At 39.7% G+C, this 14,054-nt stretch overlaps 1 pseudogene; it reads left to right on the top strand.

Moving 5' to 3' along the window:
• The first annotated feature begins 11,449 nt into the window (after positions 1-11,449).
• Positions 11,450-13,873, top strand: LOC144629092 (uncharacterized; annotated as a pseudogene).
• The last annotated feature ends 181 nt before the right edge of the window (positions 13,874-14,054 follow it).

The following is a 14,054-nucleotide window of genomic DNA, read 5'->3' as shown; positions in this document are numbered from 1 at the left end:
AAAAGAACGGAGTTTATCTCTTTAATAATTTCTTTTGTAAGGGGAATTTGAGAGGCTCGGAACATGAACTTTGGAATTGCGAAGGTCTTGATGATTTGAATTCTTCCAAGTAAAGTTAAATTTCTCAATTGCCATGTAGTCAAAGATTTTTTTATGGAATGAATATTTTTTTCAAAATTGAGTTCTTGGAATCTTTGCCAGTCGTAGGTGAAATATATACCTAGAATCTTTATTGGCTTGTTGACCTTGTCTGTTCCAAGGTCTAGATCTTCTGGGTAGTTATGTAGGCTGCCAAGCCAATATGCCTCCGTTTTCTCTTTGTTTAGTTTCAACCCAGAAACAAATCCAAATTTATTGATAACTTCCTTTAATGAAAAGAAGGATCTCGTGTTTTTTACGAAAGTAGTAAGATCATCGGCAAAAACCTGAGTTAGTTTTACTTCTTCATTGCCCACTTTAATACCTTCGATTTCTTTGTTTTGGCGTATTGCAAGATTAAGAACTTCAAGCCCGATAATAAAAAGGTAAGGCGACAACGTGTCACCTTGTCGCACCCCACGTTTAATTTCAAAAAGATCTGATGCAAAGCCATTGTTCATTACACAGCTTGCGATATCGGAATAAAGAACCTTGACCCATCTGACAAAGGAATCCCCAAAATTAAAAGTTTCTAGTGTGTTGCATAGATACTGCCAATTTAAAGAATCGAAAGCTTTTTTAAAATCGAAAGTGGTCATTAAACCGGGAATGTTGTAGATTTTGGTATATTCCATGGCATCATTAATTGATCTAATTGCGTCGAAAATAGTCCTGCCTTTAACATATGTACATTGACTTGCATAAATAATGTGTGGTAGAAGCTTTTCCAACCTGGTTGCTAGAGCTTTAGAGCCAATATTATAGTCTACATTTAGCAAGGGTATAAGTCTCCAAATTTCAATGTGTCTCCTGTCTTTGTCTTTTTTTTCGATAAGCCGAATGATTGCTTGTCGTTGTGAGTTTGATAGTCTGCCATTTACATAAGCCGCATTTAAGGAATCTACAAGGAGGTTCCCTAGTATAGGCCAAAATTGTTTGTAAAATTCGGCTGTTAGGCCATCGTTACCCGGAGATTTGTTGTTTTTTAAATGATCCACAACATTGTAGCACTCATCATAGGTTAACTGACCTTTAATGTTCCCAACCCATGAAGTCAAAACAAGACAACAAGTTCAGTGGGAGAAAAGGGGTAAGGGATGAAGTGCTCGAGTTGCCAATCAGAATCATCAATAGGAATCATGCAGGGTACATGTATCACAGGTTAGTTGGTTGGCAACGAGAGACTGGAATCCTCTCGTTCCTTTCAGGAAGCCCTAGTTCCCAAGAACCTTGGGTCCTAATCTCTAGGACCCTTGGGAACAAACACAACAACCAACAACAGCAACACTGGGGGCCCCACTATAAGGGGAAAGCTGACCCTGTGAGGCTATGAGGCAAAAGGGCGAATGGTACAGAGCACTTCATCCCCTCCCGTGGTTTATTAACTATAAGAAAAGACAATGCTTAGTTAAGATGGTCTAAAGCTATTGAAGAAGTTCAGAAGAGACAGTAATCGAATAACAGAATGGTCGAGTTAGTATATGCCAGCTCGACTCTAAAGCTAACGGTTACATGTATATCAATATCTCAAAAGCAGACACATTGCTCAAGTCCAACAGCTCTAAGCCTGAGCTAGCATACAAAATGGTAACAATATAAAAACCAATGTTTCTGTAAGCAGGAATGCTGCTTAAGTCCATCAGCTCTAAACGTAAGTTAGCATACAAAATGGAAATAATAATTATTATAACAATGTCTATAAATGCGGGCTTGCTTCTTTAGTCCAACAGCTATGGCTAACGTTTGAAAATAATAATAATAATAATATAATAAACACCCTCAACATAGCCGGATATGTGCGTAGAACTAGAACATTGCCTACATTTTTACAAATACTAAGCTAAAAAAGAACCAAAGAGGGTTGGGTGGGTGGGAATTATTGTGAAAACTCTTCTAGGGAGCTCAGAGAATTTGAAGTAAAACTACTCAAGTCTAGATAAAACCGCATGGCCTTGATTGACATAATAGGAAAGGGGGCGATGTGATTGGCCAGGGAATAGCGCATCATACTCTAGAAGTGAATTTGACCTTTGAATGTAACGCAAGAGTGATAGTCTTGCAGCATATTGCGTGACAGATCTGCATATTTGAATAGAGTGATCTTATGACTTCTCTGAACTCCTTTCATGGTTGTCACATTAACTTTAATTTATATTACATGTAAATTGGCATTTATATTACATATAAATTTGCATTAATGTTCCCAACCCATGAAGTCAAAACAAGACAACAAGTTCAGTGGGCGAAAAGGGATAAGGGATGAAGTGCTCGAGTTGCCAATCAGAATCATCAATAGGAATCATGCAGGGTACATGTATCACAGGTTAGTTGGTTGGCAACGAGAGACTGGAATCCTCTCCTTCCTTTCAGGAAGCCCTAGTTCCCAAGAACCTGGGGTCCTAATCTCTAGGACCCTTGGGAACAAACACAACCACATGCCCTGGTTCCCAAGAACCTGGGGTCCTAATCTCTAGGACCCTTGGGAACGTTCCCAAGAACCTGGGGTCCTAATCTCTAGGACCCTTGGGAACAAACACAACCACATGCCCTGGTTCCCAAGAACCTGGGGTCCTAATTTCTAGGACCCTTGGGAACAATCACAACAACCAACAACAGCAACACTGGGGGGGGGGGGGCACTATAAGGGGAAAGCTGACCCTGTGAGGCTATGGGGCAAAAGGGCGAATGGTACAGAGCACTTCATCCCCACAAATACACGAAGTGTATTCCCCATAGACGAACAGCACGCAAATATAAAATAGGTTTAAGTTAACATGTAAATAAGTAGTAGTAGCTCTTCACTCGACTCCTTCTCAGGAATATAGTCCATCAACGGTCCCTCGTCATAGCATCCTGTCCTGTGCATCCCTCTCTAGCTGGTACCAACTCTTGTCCATGGACTTGATCTCTGCTTTTAGCGAACGTCTCCAGGTGTTTCATGGTCGACCTCTCTTTTGACTCCCTTGAGGATTTCAGGTCAAAGCTTGCCTTGTGATGGTACAGGAAGGCATCCGTAAGGTGTGACCTAGCCATTTCATACACGTAAAGGAGTAGATATATAAATACAAGACTGTTAATACTAAAATGCCAATTCATGGTTTCCCTTTGAATGATACAGCACGAATTCAATGAGTGCTGGGAAAAACGGAAAGAAAGACCTTATACAGAGCAAAAGTTTGTTATTCACCACTGGAATTATACATTGCTGACCTGAGAAACATGGCAGGAAGGCAGAACTCGCACAAGAATCAATCAGGCAAAATAAGGCGTATTTGAACAATTTAGACACTTGCGACACAGACATGCATTCATTGTAGATAGAGTAGCTCCTGTTGGATTTATCCTTGTTCCACTAAACTTGGCAGGCTTGAAATGGTTAGAATTTCGAGGATGTCATGAGTTGTTCGATGCTTCTTGCATGAACAAGGTAATGTATTCACTACAAAGCAAAATTTTATGTTTTGATCCTAGAATTCTCACTTTTATATTTCCTGTGACATACTCCCGTAAAAAGTCCTGTTATTGTATTTTATGTCAGGGGCGTTCCTAGGCAATTTATAGTGCTAGTAAAGGCAGGTACGCCCCTGTATGTCTTGGATCAAATTCTTGCTACAATTGTTCAATTTCCCCTTGAGTTATAACCAATTTTTTGTTAAAATGGCAGTCACAATGGCACCTTTAAATACCTCAAATGTCTTGCATTAAATGTAAAAACTGTTTACATTTTCAGAATCTTCATAAAGTATTCTATAAGCTGAGAACTTTCGTTGCTTTGAGTTATTTGTCCTATTTTGACTTTAGTGACAAGGGACGAGAATTCACCACCCTAGCCTCCAGCAAAGCTAAGTTTATGTCACTCTTCCTCAACTTTGAGCAGCCAAATTATAAAGGGTCTCGTCTACTCAGGTATTAAGACATGACTTCGAACATTACAGAAGATAACAAATTATAGCGAATTCCACCGGTATCTTGTAATTTCCAGCCCTTTAGGCTTTACGACGGCTGGTGGAAACGGCAGCCTGCAAATTGCTCTAAGTTTCGTTTGTTTTCATATTGAAATCTCACTTAACGCCGGTCTAATATAACGCAAAATAGAATCAGCTTATAAATATTTATACTTAGCTTTGAGCAAGCTCCTGGATTCCACTTGGCCAAGATGCACCCTAGGGAAATCCGGATTGCTTGTCAAATTTTTTACTGACCACTTTCGGCGAGAGAGAAAGCGCTAGACGAGGCTTGAAAGACATTCACGACGGCCTTGACCCTTGTTGACTGTTCTCCGGCTTGACAAGAGAATAGTTTTTTCTAGTTGAAGAAATCGTCTTGTTCTTTATAAGTCGTTCATTCACGTTAAATAATCTCAGGCAAAGGAAGGCATGTTGTCTCCACCATACAAATAATGTTTTTGTGAGATTCATGCTTTTGCTGTACTGTCGGTTTTAGCCGCGGTTTGGAGACCACAGGACCTTGAAGCCGAGTCGGTAGAGTAGCCATATTCCGGTAGAGGCAATCCGTTCTGTGTGTGCATATCAAGTTCCTCAGTTGCTGGACCGAATACCTGTTCAGTAGTGCGAGGCCTTCGACAGATCGTACACATATTTATCTTCGAACGACAGAATAAAATATGTAAAACCGGAACGTAGTTCGTGGGCAGATACCAGGATAACTCATAAAGTACTGATGGAGCGATGTTGAAGCAAAAAACAATCGAAGGATATCACAGCAATAATAATTATTGTGAAAACTCTTCTAGGGAGCTCAGAGAATTTGAAGTAAAACTACTCAAGTCTAGATAAAACCGCATGGCCTTGATTGACATAATAGAAAAGGGGGCGATGTGATTGGCCAGGGAATAGCGCATCACACTCTAGAAGTGTAACGCAAGAGTGATAGTCTTGCAGCATATTGCGTGACAGATCTGCATATTTGAATAGAGTGATCTTATGACTTCTCTGAACTCCTTTCATGGTTGTCACATTAACTTTAATTTACATTACATGTAAATTGGCATTTATATTACATATAAATTTGCTTCACAAAGGAGCTGCTGGTGATCTGATAATTTAGGTGTATTGAGATTTCTAGTATAATTGTGCAGTTCGTCGAAGCTGATTTCCTGGTCCTTATCGTCATAAAGATTTTTATAAAAATCCTTTAGTTCAGACATAATAGCCTTGCTATTTATTATTTCTTGTCCTTCTTTGTTAATTAATTTTCCTATACAATTTTTTGCTTTTCTGGACTTTTCAAGATTTAGAAAAAACTTGTTATTTTTTCCCCTTTCTCATACCATGCAGCTTTTGATCGCATGATGCTTCCCTGCGTGATGTAATCGTACATTGAATCATATTCCATCTTATCCTTTTCTAAGCTTTCGATGTTTTCCTCTGTAGGGTGTATAGCACACAGCTGTTCACCTTCTTTAAAAGTTTGCTCTCTACCACGTCAAGTCTATTTCGTCTTTCTTTAGCCTTTTCTTTACTAAACGAAATTGTGGTTTGTCTTATAACCAGATCCCAAAGAAGCTGCTTATCATGAATATCTTGAAACTCTTTCAACCAAACTTTAAGACTAGAACAGATAAAGTCAATATAGGTATCGTCTTCCAGAAGACTAGAGTTAAACACCCAATGCGAAGGGCCACGGACTTTGTCTTCTATGGTATTTATTTGTAGCGTAATCGCGGAGTGATCCGATTTAATGGAAGCTTAAGGTATGATGTCGGCGTGTTCTATGAAGTCTTGTAAACAGTCACTAATTAGCCAATAATCAAGGCGTCTCTGGACCCGAGGTCTTTTTTGCCTCCAAGTAAATTGTCTTTTGTCAGGATTTCTTATCCGCCAGATATCCACCAGATCATATTCTAATTTTATATCAGAAATATTTTTAACTGAGTTTTTTTTTCTACCCGACCGCCTTCATTGTCCATCTCAGCATCCAAATGGACATTAAAATCGCCTCCGATAATTAACTGTTTTTGTGAATGGAAATCTGTTCCACTAAGTATTGATAAAATATTTGCAAAGAAAGTGCATTGTTCCGATGTTTTGTTTGGAGAATATATATTTAGGAGTAAGAAAGGCGATTCTTGAATTAATGCTTCAATCAGGACATATCGGCCTTCACTGTCTTGGTTGACGGACTTAATTCGAATTGTAATTTATCACTGACCAATATTAGAACACCTTTACTGCGATTTGTACCATGGGAATAGAACATGTCTCCATGCCACTGAAACTTCCACTCATTGACCACCTCTGAGGTGCTATATGTTTCTTGTAAGAACGCGATGTCAGCTTTCTGCTTTTTTATCCATGAGAAAATTGCTTCACGCTTGTGAAAGTCCCGAATCCCTCGAGCATTCAGTGATATTAATTTAAATTTTACATTAGCAATTTGAGTTTCGCCAATTATCTAAATTTAAATGTATTCCGCTTGTAAAAGAAAGATCTTCCCTATTGTTTTTTTTTTTTTAAATATTGCACATTACTGTTTTGATTATACAATGATAATTGCTTAGTAACCTGTTGACTTTACAATTACAGTTAATGAATTGTTGATTCCCGTATTTTTTTAACTAACACGAATAAAAACACACTAAATAACCTAACACATAACAAAAGAACAATAACATTAATTAAGGAGCAAGATAACCAAAGCTCCTTGATTGACCCTTACCTCACGCTCCAGAAACTAACTGTTGAGCAATCAACGCTCTAGGCCTAGCCTTTTTGTGATGGTATACAAAAGCTAATTGGTTCGTTTCACGGGTCTTTTGTTTTACTTTAGACGAGTGCTTACACCTAGATTTAAATAATTAGTATTCAAAGTGGCAAAAAAAAAACCAGCTTAGACTCAAAACAAGAATTCCGTAATGTCCGCAAAATAATATTAATTTAGCTTACATTTTGACATATTTTCCGTCAATAAAGAGTTTATCTGGTTCAGACTTACTGAAAAACGCTTTCTTTCCTTCCTTTCTTGCCTCTTTCAATTTCTTCATTTGAATTTTGCGAAGGTCGTAGAGTTCCTTGGGGATATCTTCATAAATTTTGTAGTCCGTGTCTTTCAATTTATACCCACATTTTAGAACTTTCTCCCGGTCTGAGTATCGCAAAAATCTTGCAATTATCGTTCTTCCACTGTTGTCACTTCTCGGCTGTTTCCCCAATCTGTGAACGCGTTAAAATTCGATGTCATTGGCATTTTCAACTTCGAGTACGTTTGCCAGAAGGTCAACTAACTGGCCTTTTGTGTCTTCCATTCTTCTTCCTTGCTCGTTTTCCACAAGGTGCTCTGGAATTCCATCGAACTTAGGTTCTCTCTTCTACTGTAAGTCTCAAGATATAACAGCTCTTTACGAACATCTTTGATTTCTTTGCAACGCGTTTCTTTTTCCTCCTGTGCGGTACTGTTTAGGTCTTCAACTTGTCCGCTAACGAACTCGGCATTCTCTTCTAAATCTTTGATCTTCTTATTCGAGCTTCGTTGCTTCTCTTTAACCGCGGAAATTTCTTTCTCTAAACTCGTGACAGAGGCTTTCAGGCTATTTATCGTAGAGAATACTTCTTCTAATTTCGTTTCCAGCGTGTCTAGTTTCTCCAGTTTAGACAATATTAGGTCTATTTTGCCTGCGAGTCCTTCGGCGGCCATTACTTCGTCTTCGTCCGCGCAGACACGAGAGATGTCTAGCTTTCAGTCGTTTTTCCGCCGGCGAAGTTTCTTGTGAGCTACTTGAAGAGTCCGAAAGTCTAATTTTTCTCTTAACAGACGAAAGAACTTGTTCCATAGGCGTTTTGGTTTAAAATATTGACCCGAGAAACGGAGCCATGAGAAGCACGTCTACATCCTGTGGCTCTCTGCACCTGTAACGTAAAGGTCGTGGGTTCGAATCCCGCTCAGAGCCTTAATTTTTTTTCAGGCTTTCTCAGTAGTAGGGCCGCACTTGCATTTATCATATCATATATAATTTTCATGTCTTCCATCTGCATTAAGTTAATTCTTATTACCGGTATACCTCCTCTTATCCTGTGCGGGTCACGTGACTATTGAAACCATGTGCTCGTCATTCTTGTCGCGTCCGCCGAGGATTGAGCCTGCGAACGCAGAGGTAGTTCCGGCTGTCGTTTCTCTCCACCGGCGGAGAGAAACGACAGGCGAAAATACGTACGTCTGCGTTCCTAGGCTATGGTCGCACTAAACACGTGGCAAAAATTCAAAACAATCCTCAAAAGCTGTGTAAACAGAACAAAATGCCAATCAACTGATTTGTATTGCTGTATTTTCCTGATTTGGATTAACTGAGTTCTCAGCGTACGCGCCGTTGACTAACGACAGACAGGAAAGTTCCGGCTGTGCATGAGGTCGTTGTTTGTACGCCAGTTTTACAACAAGGATTCAGCACGCCGCACAAGTCAGGACTCGTAGTGGCCAGTAGTGGATCAAGGTATCTCAATCATCAGACATATATCGATAGGTAAATCAGAGTTATTTTAATGATCACAAATGTTCACAAGTAACTGAGTATTTTAATACTATACGTATGTAGCAGTAATACTTATTTTTCCTTATTGCATATCATGAACGCGAACAATAGGACAATTAGGATTATCTTAATAGGTTCTGTTTATCTAAAAATTCCGAAAAAATGTTGTTGGAAATCATGTAGAACGGCTCGGTCCCACTGGAAAATTTCTAGCAAAAGATACTACCCCTCGAATGAAGTCCACTTTGATTAGTGGAACTATTTGGTGGAAATTAACCGTTCCATTTTGAAAACCGGTTCTTGCTTCAGGCTAACGACTTCTTTTTCTTGTTTTGTTCTTAGTTTGTCTATTTTTAGATCTAGAACATCAACGTAGTCAGTGCTGATAATTTATACACACGTTGACCATCGATAATTTAAGCTAATAATATAATAAAGGCTACAGTTGCATGCCAAACGTTAAGCAGATTATCGATGGTCACAATAAAGCCAACTTAAAGAAAGACACGCAATCGCCACAAGACCAGGCCGTGAAGACATGCAACTGTAGAAAGAAGTATTATTGCCCTTTAGAAGGCGAATGCCTTACAAAGGAAGTTGTCTACCAAGCAACTGTTGTGTCCAATAATAAAACCGAGACTTATGTAGGAGTAACATCAACTGAATTCAATACAAGATGGAGAAACCACCAGGTTTCTTTCAGAAACGAGAAGCGAAAGAATGACACTGAACTAGGTAAGCATCTTTGGCAGCTTAAGGACGTCCGCGCGAAAATCTTCCAACATTGCAATTTTTCTTAAAATTTCACCAGAGCTAGTTTATCAGTTACTTTTATCAGAAATGTAAAAAAAAGTGGGGGTCAAAGACTTCGTTTCCGAGATACGATAAGCGAAAGAGGGCGCGTATTTGGATAAATTTCCGGCTTCGTCACTCGATATGACCTCAGCGGCTTCAGGCGACAAAATATTTTAAATGAATTGATGTAGGCTAACTTTCTTTGCCTGAATTTATTTCAGTGGGTCTATTGTACAAATATATTTCGCTTTTGAAGTACCTTAAGGAAAATCTTGCCTTAAAGAATTGGATTTGCGAAAACTCGAGGCTGGAAAATGTGACTGATTTGGTCGCGCGCGAGGGGAGAAAATGAAAAAATAACAAACTTCCAACATTGGAATTTCGCTCATTTTTTGTCAATCAGTAGAGATTTATCAGTAAAGGTGGATTTCCACTGTCGCGTTTTTGTTTACGCACGTTAACGCGCGTAAAAAAATAAAAACGTACGTAAAATGAAATTTTACGCGCGCGATTACGTGCGTCAAATTTACGTTGTCCAATTTCCAATGCCACGCTTTTTTCCAGGTATTTACGCACGTGACGCGCACGTTTACGCGCGTAGCGATTTTGGGGGTTTTGAAAAAAGTTGAGCCGAGTTCAACTTTTTTCGCAGCTGTCTGCGGTTACGCAACGATTTACCCAATCATACTTTTGGATTTCGTCACATGACACCACTTACCATGTGGAAAACCATTTGCTTTAAATCGCCCATCGATTTACTTGGGAAAACATTCAGATGTAAAAACACTTCTCATCGAGAAAGTCTTAACATTTCAAGAAATAATCTATAGAACTGGCTACAGAACCAAATTACACGAACGCAGTAGTGAAAGAAAACGCCTGGCGTCAGTTCACGTAGACTTTGAGCCGGGAATCCGGGAAGGTCGCCTCAAATCCTCTTTTACTTGATGGTGTCTTTCGGAAGTATTTATAAAATGCCTCTTGGTCATATTCACGCATTTATTTTTGTAGCGTTTGGTACAAAGTGTTTTCATGGCAGCCATGTTGGAAGAGTCAAACAACAAGACATTTGCATAAAAATGTTAATGATTTTTTCCCAAAGGAAAAACAACTTATTGTTTCACTTCTCCAATGTGGCCGACAATCACGCACTCTATTCACCAACTTGATAATTCAGTATGGCGGGCATTTACGCACGTTCAACGCGCGTAAAAAGGAAACGCTTTTTATTACTTTTTACGCAACAGTGGAAATTTGCCTACGTATCTTTTTTTACGCACGTTTTACGTACGTAAATATTTACGCGTCAGTGGAAATCCACCTTAAAGGTGGTATATCCCGAAAAAAGTGGGGGTCACCGACCGTTTAAGAGAGGAAACTGCAAGCGAAGTTAACGCAACAGCTACCCACCTTAATGTTTGGAAAGTTTTCTCAGCGCGCGCGCTCATGCATGACGTGGCATGACGTCGCGACATGAATTACGTGCGCAGTAAGGATGCGCATAAACAATTTGCGCGAACGTCCTTAAAGGCGAACGTAAAAACGTAAAAACTTCACGACATCATTAAAAAAGTCACGAATCACAACACACTGAGTGACATGCCTACAAACCCCACCCCTAGAATTTATTAAGACAAAACCCATGTCCTTGAGGTTTAATAAGAAATATCGCCAGATTTCAAGATTTCCACACTTCAAAAGATGGTCTACACAAATAAGTATTCATTGCCATATTTCCACGCTTCCAGGGATAGACGGTTGTTTCATATTAACTATTAAGGGTTCATTGCCAGATTTCCACATTTCCACGCTTCCAAAGATGCATATCGTAATGGCGAACCTTGCGCGATCATACTGATGTTTAGATTAACGAGAGTCCATTTCCATTTTTGTACAATTAGCGTGAGAACTTAGTTTCATAATAGAGACCTTACGCAACAGGACTGTTGAATGGGGACGGCGACATCAGACCGCGCGAGGACTGGGCTGAGCACGCGAGCAATGGCGTTGCCGTCCGAAACGTAAACAAACCTTAGACACCTTACGCAACACAACACGACATGAAGAAGACTCAAGGTCGAAATGGCCACATTCCGGGAAGCAAGAGAGGCACTTTTACTCGCCAATGACTTGGATTTAATTGAAGATGAAGAACTGCTGTTGCTATACGACGTGAACACTTCGAAAAACCTAGACATACCGTACTGGAAATACGACAAATTTGATCTTGACTGTCTTTCCGACGACGAGTGCAAAAGCGAATTTCGCTTCTTGAAACATGATATATACGCTTTACTCGATGTTTTAAATCTTCCAGACAAAATCACTTGCCCGAATCGTTTTTTCGTGTACAGTGATGAAGCACTTTGTATGCTTTTACGTCGATTTGCGTATCCATGTAGATACGAAGACCTTGTTCCGCGTTTCGGAAGACCTGTTCCCCAATTGAGCATGGTGGTGTCAGAAATGACAGATTTACTTCATGTACAGTTTGGACATTTGCTTTCTCGTCTCAATCAACCGTGGTTGTCACCAGCAGACCTTGTCGAATTTTCTCAATCGATCTATAGGAAAGGAGCCGCCCTTGATAACTGTTGGGGATTCATAGATGGGACAGTGAGACCAGTTTCGAGGCCAGGCGAACATCAGAGGGTGCTGAATAATGGACATAAAAGGGTCCACGCCATAAAATTTCAGAGTGTTGTTGCGCCCAATGGTCTTATTGCGAACCTTTTTGGCCCGGTCGAGGGGCGAAGGCACGACAGTGGGATGCTGGCATTGTCTGGCCTGCTGCCAATGCTAGAAGCCCACTGTGTTTCCCCAACTGGCCAACCACTGTGTGTGTATGGTGACCCGGCCGTACCCACTCAGAGTTCACCTTCAAGCACCATTCAAAGGCCACGCATTAACACCGCAGCAGCAACTATTTAATGAATCAATGAGTAAAGTAAGAACAGCAGTAGAGTGGGTGTTTGGTGACATTTTACAATACTTTTCTTTTCTAGACTTTAAAAAAGATCTTAAAATTGGACTTAGTGCTGTAGGCAAAATGTATATTATTTGTGCTTTATTAAGAAATGCCTACACATGTCTTTATGGTTCAGAAACTTCCTCGTTCTTCAGCGTTGAACCGCCCTCATTAGAGGATTATTTTATTTAAGATTTTATTTATACTCAATCAGTACCTGAGGAACACCCATATGGATTTGGATTGGGATGCTTGTCATCTTATTTAGGATGCAAATCCTGGATTTTGGTGCACTTTGTGTCAAGGATGAACCACAATTTTTTTCTGTTGGTGTTTGAGATTCGGTGGTGGAAGGGGAATCATTGGTTTTTTGAATATTCATGATTCTTGTCTTGTTTTGCCTTAATGATTCATGATTCCTAAGAAGAAAATTTTATTCCATGCTTTCCATGATTTTTGTTTTCATTCTATTCATCCGGTTTTCAAAATAACTTGTTGCCAGTTTCTGTTGCTTTTCGTTCATAGGGTGTTTGCACATTTCAGTACTCTGCTGGCAGAGTCTTCTTTTTCAAATGGAGACTCTTCGTGCACATAATTTATAATATGCTGGAAACCAATGTGAAATTCTCAGTAGTTGTTGTTGCCCTTTTGAGGGGGTCTGGGGGAATGCTCCCTCAGAAAATTAAAAAAAGGTTAAATTTTATATTTTATATTCACAGTAATGATCAATAGAAGCATTCATTTGTTATTCATGATTCATTAATTCATCTTGTTATTCATGATTCCCAAATTTTAAACACAAAGATTCATGAATAAGCTGATATGATTCATTATTTATGATTCCACTTCCACCCCAGACAAAGAAACATCCTTGTTCCTTTCATGTGGGAGTTACCCCTGGCATTCAGTTGAGCTTAATAAGTTTGGAGATTGCTTAGTGTTATATAAAAGTGATATAATTTTTGTTTTTGAGCTTTACCAAATGAAGCAACGATTCACTCACTAGACAATGTGTATGCACTGGGGGCAGGTTGAAAATGGGGCATGTGGAATATTTCAAGGTCAACCCTCCAAGTTTTTTTTTCCTTAGTGGCCACTGTTCAAGTTTGGTTGCCGGTGAAAAATTTCAGTCGCTAAAATAAGCTCATTTTTCAATCCTTAATTTGTTCTCAATTTTAGTTGCCAGGCTGGCAACTCCGGCTCCAATTATATCACCAGCTAAAATGGTCTTAGCTTGGAGGGTTGAAGTTTCCCCTAATTTAATTCCAAAAAGTTGGTCTAACATTTTGTTTGCTGGTTGGTGGATTCGAATTGGGAAATAAAAATGGATTTTTTCCAAGCCCCCCCCCCCCCACACACACCCCCTTGGAAATTCCATGTAAGCTTCCTACATTTTCTTTTAAAGTTTTTGGATTTTGAAAACCCCCACCCCAGGAATTTTGAACCCTTTCTGTGGCAGGGGGGGGGGGGGCGGTATGATTATTTTCTTGGACCACAAATTATGCTTTTTTGTTTCTAATTAAAAAAAATATACAACAGGGACGGCGGAGCCGGGGGGGGGGCTTTAGCTTTAGCCCCCCCACTTTTTCCGAAAAAATAAAGCTTTACTAAGAGAAGAGTCTCTTAAGCCCCCCCACTTCAAGTCACTAGTCAGCCCCCCCCCCCCCC

This window comes from Oculina patagonica, chromosome 10 (assembly GCF_052425735.1).
Source record: "Oculina patagonica isolate OP01 chromosome 10, crgOcupat, whole genome shotgun sequence".
Taxonomy (NCBI): Eukaryota; Metazoa; Cnidaria; class Anthozoa; order Scleractinia; family Oculinidae; genus Oculina; species Oculina patagonica.
This window is presented reverse-complemented; position numbering and strand designations above follow the sequence as displayed.